This window comes from Phalaenopsis equestris, unplaced genomic scaffold, assembly GCF_001263595.1.
Source record: "Phalaenopsis equestris unplaced genomic scaffold, ASM126359v1 Scaffold000517, whole genome shotgun sequence".
In the NCBI taxonomy this organism is placed as follows: Eukaryota; Viridiplantae; Streptophyta; class Magnoliopsida; order Asparagales; family Orchidaceae; genus Phalaenopsis; species Phalaenopsis equestris.
The window spans coordinates 347,729-355,139 of record NW_018164957.1 but is presented as its reverse complement, the minus strand read 5'-3'; positions in this window follow the sequence as shown (position 1 = coordinate 355,139).

The window sequence follows — 7,411 nt, the reverse complement described above, 5'->3', positions numbered from 1 at the left end:
GAGGTCAGTTTGATTTCATATTTTTCTAAAATTATATATATATATATATATATATATACGAAAATTGGCCACATTCTTAATTACTAAATAATATTTTTGGAGTGCTATAACAATCCATATCAACAAAAATTTTATTTCTTTGTTCTTGTGCTGACTGGATCAATAGGCGGCATGCAGGACATAAAAAGAATGAGAGAGATGAAGACGTATTTAATTACTCACCCACTAACAACCAAGCGGTGGCGCGACTTTTTGGTCATTGTCAACGGTGACTCCGTGGGTCAATTTATGGCCGTGGGCTTATTCTTCAATCCAGCGATGTCCGAATTTAAACTTTTGATGGATTTAAAAGTGAAATGGGAGAAGAATATAATATGCGATTGATTTCTTCCAATCTGTGGCCGGCCCGGTTCACGTACGTGCAGCCTGAATTTTGTTCGGCGCGGGCTCTACACACCGGTTGGATGGTTCTGATCTAAGATGACCGTCAATTGACCGAGAAAAAATTTGCGTAAGTAAAACGTACGCAATGCTGCGTATGTCAAGAGCTTATACAGAGGGTATTGAGGGGTTATATCTATGTTATATCTCCGATATTGGGGGGTTATATCTGTGTTATAGCTCATGTAACCTCCCAGTAACCTACTTATAACCTAAGTTCCGTATTTCTATTTTCATATCTTTGTAGGTTATAATTAGATTACATGAAAGTTACAAAGGGATATAACGCGGATATAACCCCTCAATACCCTCAGTATGACATCTCCTAACGTACGCAACGCTGCGTACATCTTACGTACACAAATTTTTCTCCAATTGACCGAGCACTTATTACATTACTGTCTTGTAAACTTTAATATTTACTTTCATGACATTTAAGTTTTTAGTATCACATTAAAATTGTCATTTTTTATTTTTTTGTTATAAAATAAATATACTTGTCTTATATAGATTTGTAGAATTAAGACTTTATAACTATACATATAAAACTTAAGATGTTAGATAAGTAAATTCATAAGATTTGTGAGTTACGCATGTAAATTTGCCTTTTAGTATTTATAACTATGAATTCAAGATAAAAGAAGAGAGAAATAAAGTTAAATAATTTTCACTAATTTTTTTAAAAGGTTTATATGCATATATGATATTAGGGCTGCAAAAAAGTTTGTCGTTCACAGCCAACTTATATTCAACTTGTTAAATAGTTCGTGTTTTTCTTGTTCGTGAAGCAAGTGAGTCTGACATAAACTAATTTTGTTTAGCTTAATTTATAAACAAACCGAACACACAAAATTTGTTTATTAGCGTTCCTCGTTTTGGCTCGAAATAATTAAATAATTAAATATAAATATTTTTTTATTATTTTTGTATTATTATTTACTAAAAATGCTAAATTTACATATTTTGAAAAATTATTTCGGTGTTATATTTGTAAAAAAAATAAGTTTAGGTGTTTGATATGTAAATATATAAGATTTGGGTGGTATGTAGCAAGTTTTTCTAAAATAGATCACTAGTCGAATCTCTTTTTTTATTTCGGAAATATATATGTAAATACCTAGAAAGTGGTATGTATGTAATGCAGTGAAATTTTTTCCAAAAGATTTTGAGAAATATTTAGCAAAAAAAAAAAAAAAAAAATCATTATGAGAAGTTTGGAGGTAGGGCTGTCAAAAAAGCTCGTTGTTCGCGAACAGTTCGTGTTCGGTTCGTCAATGAGTTCGTGTTCGATTCGTTCGATAAGTAAACGAGACAAACGCGAACAAATTATTTTCGTTCGGTTAGTTAAACGAACCAAACACGAACAGCAATGCGTTCGTTCGTGTTCGAATCGTTATTGTTTGAAATATAAAATAATATAAAATAATTGTATATAAAAAATTAATTATATTTTAAAACATTAAATTTTATAAATTATAATATATAATAAAATAATAATAATAATATATTAATATACTATAGTAGTAATATACTAATATAGATATTGTATATTTATATAATATAAGTTATATAATTAATATATAATATTATTTTTATATATTAATATTAGGGATGTCAAACTGGCTTAAGAAACGAACACGAGCTTATTTCAAACAAACTAAATTTTAAACGAACAGAACACGAACACAAGCCTTATTCGTTCGTGTTCGGTTCGTTTACACCCCTATTTGGAGGGTAGATAAGATGAACTTCAATAATTATATAAATTGTAAAATAGTAAATCTTCTAAATTATCCGAATCATATGGATTTCCGATCTATTTTTATTGGCCCGATGCCCGATTGTGACTGAGTGCGTGTAATTCGATAATGGATGATTCATTACAATTATAAAATCTGACCTGTTTCCTCTTAAATTTATAAGCATATATTTATTTTACAATAAGGTCAATTGCTTAAATTAATTCTCACCAGCCCCCTCTTCTGTCTTTGTATGTAGGAGTGCTCTACTAATGTGCTTGGAGGCCCTCATGCTCCTGTAGTCGGAGCACATATTGAGCTTCGCCTGCTCGCTTTTTCTTTGATATTCAGGAGAATCCTAGGCTCTGAGCAGTGAGCCAAGAACATCCATCACAAGCCACGATTTATGCATCATATGACTCATACATGATCATAAAAAGTGATGAGAAGAAGTTCCTTCTTCCTATCGTTCAGAAAATTTAAGATGAACATTATTCAATCTCAAAGCAAATTTAAGAAATTGTAAGTCAAAATTTCGGGCTTCTCCGATAAGTATAATATAAAAGATCATTTTGTGAAAAGCTTACACCAAAGATTTAATTTTACTCCCACAACTTTTTACTTCTTTAAACTTTAGACTAGCTTATATGCATCATGCCTAATTTACTCTCCAACATTATGTAGTCTACTAACATATGGTCATGCATAATTATATCATTATAAGAGTGAATGGCAAAATCTACCTCCATATGCATAGGTAACCACTTAATAGAAATTTGTTAGTAGATAATTGTTAAGAATATAGACAAACATTCAATGGAGGGTGTGAGTAATAATGTAATATATCCTACTCATTGTAATTTGATGTTGGAGAGCAAATTTTCCAACTAGTTCTAATTATTTAAAGAACCTCTAGAACTTTAAAATCACAGCTTTCTATCCTTTGTCAAATTTTCTCTTTTTCTCTCCTCACCTAAATGATGAACGAGGGAAAATAAGATGGGAAAGCTTAAGAAGTTAAGGGTAAGTACAGAACAATTGTTTACCAAAGTCATCATTTATTATAAATTTACATCATTTGATTAAGAAACTAATGCCCAAATCAATTTAAGAAAACCTATGCATCAAATAACACAATAACAAGAGCACACAAAATTGATTCACATCCCATGTAAAAAATCTTAACTTGTGATATACATATATGCTTCTCATATACATAAGAAATTTTTAACTTTTGATCTACATAAATGATGATATAAAACATTTATATATATTTATTTGCTAACATTTCTGAAGTGTTGTCCGACAACATAAGAGATTTAAGTTATTAGGATTTAGTAAATGTCAAAAATTTGTATTTACTAAATTCTGGATAGGTTAAATCCGGAAACTATCTGGCAATGGATTTAGTAAATTATGTAAATCCAGTGAAATAATTTGACAGTTACTGAGCTACGTCGTGGCAGCTACCGATCTGTGCCTTAAATTCGAAGCGCACAAACTTAAATTTACTGAGTTGTGGGATTTAATAAATCTAAGATTTACATTGGAAATCTGAAATCCGTGAAATCCAAATTTACCGAATTGAATGATTTATTTCGTGCAAAATGACCGTCTAACAAAATTTCAATTCAACCCTGCCTAAATCCTACCTTAAATCTATTGCTAGACATCCCTTAACATATGATTTTGAAATCATTATATTCCCAATCAAAGAAAATCCAACCATCCACTATTGCAAAATCATAACCATAAATTATCCAAAAATAAAAGAAAATATAATCAAACTTTTAGTTAGGCGTTGACAATAAATTCCCATTACCCCCTAAAAAATGTCACATAAAAGCAAAAATTATGAATAAAACCAAAGAATCAATTTTTCTTATGTTTAGAAAGCAAAGCCAAAAATAATTAACGGATAAATGATTTCGATTGTATCAATGCATGGGAGAAGGTTCGAAGTCGAGGAGTTCAGACTAGCGGTTACGGGCGCGCAAAATTTCATCTTTTCCTAAAACACAAAAACTCCAAATGCACAAAAAGTAATAGTATGAATTGAATGAAAATCTAAAGGGAAGTGTGAATGGAACTCACATTTGATTTAAATAAAAAAACGTGCAAAATGGTTAACAATACTGAAAATACAAGAGGTTTTGGCGTTAAGGTCGAGGAGCGAGCGATCTGAAAGGAAAAAGCTGGTCAGTCCGATAAAATAGGTCGTTTCTGATGGCTTTCCAACAAAACCTAACGGACGATTACTAATAGCTTAGTAATCGACATGCAGACTATCGGATAATATCAAAGGGTCGTCAAATTTTTAAGATGAGAAAAACGGCGTGTAATTTTTTCGGACCAAATAGCCTTTCGGTTTATCATATGACAAGAATCGATGGATAAATTGATCGGTTGATTTTTATAGTATGTCGAAATTGGTTCTTGCCAAATACCAATGGTTTATTCTGCATGAAATCCGTAAGTTAGTGTACTCTTTAGAAAACCGTTCCGATGAATGAAAAACCGTCAATTTTACGCCGGATTTGAATACTTTTTCTGTAGTGTGCAGCAGAAAGTAATTCAAATTTTCAATTTTTTGAAAATATTTTAGAATAAAAAGTTTATTCCTATCGAAATAAATTGAAATAAATTAAATATATAAAATTAAAAAGTTCAAGATAAAGCCGATTATGAGCTAATTTGAACATGTTCAAATATGAACAAAATATGGGCTCGGTAATGTTTTGACTGTTTTATACCCCTACATATATAATTTTTATGTTATTATATTCAGCGCGGAGCAAGACTATACTATCTAAAAGAAATTATTGAATAACACTATCTTATTTATCAACAAAAATGATGAATAACTCATTATTTAATTCAATAAAAACAACTGATTTATTTGAGTCCGAATTAAGATTTATTTGGCATGCATCCAAAACTAAAGTGACCCAACTTCAAAAAAACAAGCTACATCTTCTTAGGGTTATAAATGAGCCAATGCATTTGATGAATTACTCGAACTCGGCTTCATTAAGACTTGATCATATTCATTCAAATAAATAAATAAATAAGCTTGAATAATTTTTAAAAGCTCAAAGTTTAAATAAACTAAACATGAACATATTCGAACTTGTCCATTTATGTTCCGAACCAAGTCATTTGTCACTTGTTAAATACTTGATATTAAGTTTTAAAATAGCTTGTATTATATATGATATATTATTTATTATATAAAAGACATTCGTCCTTGTACAGTGTCATTTAGATGACTTTTTGGTATTTATAAGGAGAAATGAGTTATACTTTGCAATATGTCATCTTACCCATTTCCTAAATAGATATAGTTGTCGCAATGGCTTCTCACAATTATATTCAACGACATCTTTTCACTAATGAAAGCAACTTCCTCTTGGCGGACAAGAATCATGAACATGTCTCTCTAAGGCATGTGAGTACCGTCTTGAACAATCCTTATCACAGACTAAAAATGATATTCTTGGTACCCGCACTAAAAATGGAGAAAGAGCAAGAGAGATAATAGGGTTGAGGGAACAAATTACATATGTGATAGTTGGAGGGTAGTTGATGGGAATATTAGTTTTAATCATATTATTAATTATAATAGTTATTCAAGACATTCACGATTCATTATATCAATATTTTATACAATTTATGTTTATTTTGCATTTGATATTTACTGTTTTGGTTTTTTACATAGTTTGTCTCTATTTTTTTATTTTGCATTTCTATTTTTTTCTTTTAGTGGGTTTGAAGCCCTAGGATGAGACATTCGACCTTATTAATTCTTTTGCATGACATGTATATTACTATTGGTTGGTGTCATATGTGAAATTCTAATGAAGTTAACCAAGTTTCTTTTTTTTCGGTGCTACAATTTTTTATGTTCTTCTAGATGATCTTTTTCTAGTGATATGCATTTGTGACACATATGAGCTTGGTATTACGTTGATTAAAGATAACCAAAAACCCTTTTTTTTACAATGCTTGACATCTTCTTGTAGTGTCAAATTTGTTGGTTTGTATACTAAGTTCTCTGAGATCTCACAAGTGCATAAAACTATAATTAATTATTTATGTTATCAAGTTTTACTCATGTTATGTCTGAGGGCATGCTATCTAGTTCTACTGTCAAAAGTGACCGAGCATAAAGAGTATTCCTGAAAAATGATTTAACTCGTGACATACGTCGTCTGCATTTTAAAAATAATATTATCATATTATTAATTATTGTTTTAATATATAATTTTTTAAATTTTAGTTGTCGTGCCACCCACTATTGATTAACCTGTTTATCTTTATTTTGTAATGTTATGTATTGAATATTTGTATTTAAAATATAGAATTTATTGGTATGAACAGTTTTGTTGCAAACATCATTACTATACAAAGGACGAATGATTATTTATCCAAAAAGCAAATGCAACACAATTATTTTCAAACTGTAAAAAAAAACACACAATCAGCTTATCCACAGCAGCTTTTGTTATGACAACTACTACGTAGTGACTTATTATTAAGCTGCAGCTACCTCAAACAAACCCTGAGTCTCAAACACAAAACTTCAAAGGCACACACTTCATTAAACACACATCTGAAAGTGAGTGTTTTAATTTAATTTCAATCCATAATTTTGATTTAAATATTGAATTAATCAACTAAAATAAAAAAAATTCAAAATTTATTCTACATATATTAAAATATGAAATGATTATTTTATTTTAAAACAAATATAAAATTTAATGATCTATAATCTTTAAGGGTGCAACACAAGTCAGACTAGAGTCTATTATAATAAAACAAATTAATATCAGATTTGACTCCACTATCTATACCCACTCATGTTAATTTAAGACTAAATAGAATCAAATTTGGTCAATTTAAATCAGATATTGACTTCAAATTTAGGATGTTTGCTCATTTACTATGATAAAATACATGAATACCTATAAAAATAAATATGAAAAAATACATGCAGTTATTACCAATATTTGGACAGAATAAAAAATCACAAATAAGATAAATACAATCATAAAAAAATATCTAAATATATATTTCACAATCAAATTTAAATAAAAAATAATATATATTTCAAAATTGAGTAAAACTTAATGGATCCATATTTAAACTTAACAGGAAAAATAATAACATGCAATTGTTTTGCCACCAACTATATTAATTCCAAATAATAGTATGTAATATTTGATCATTTT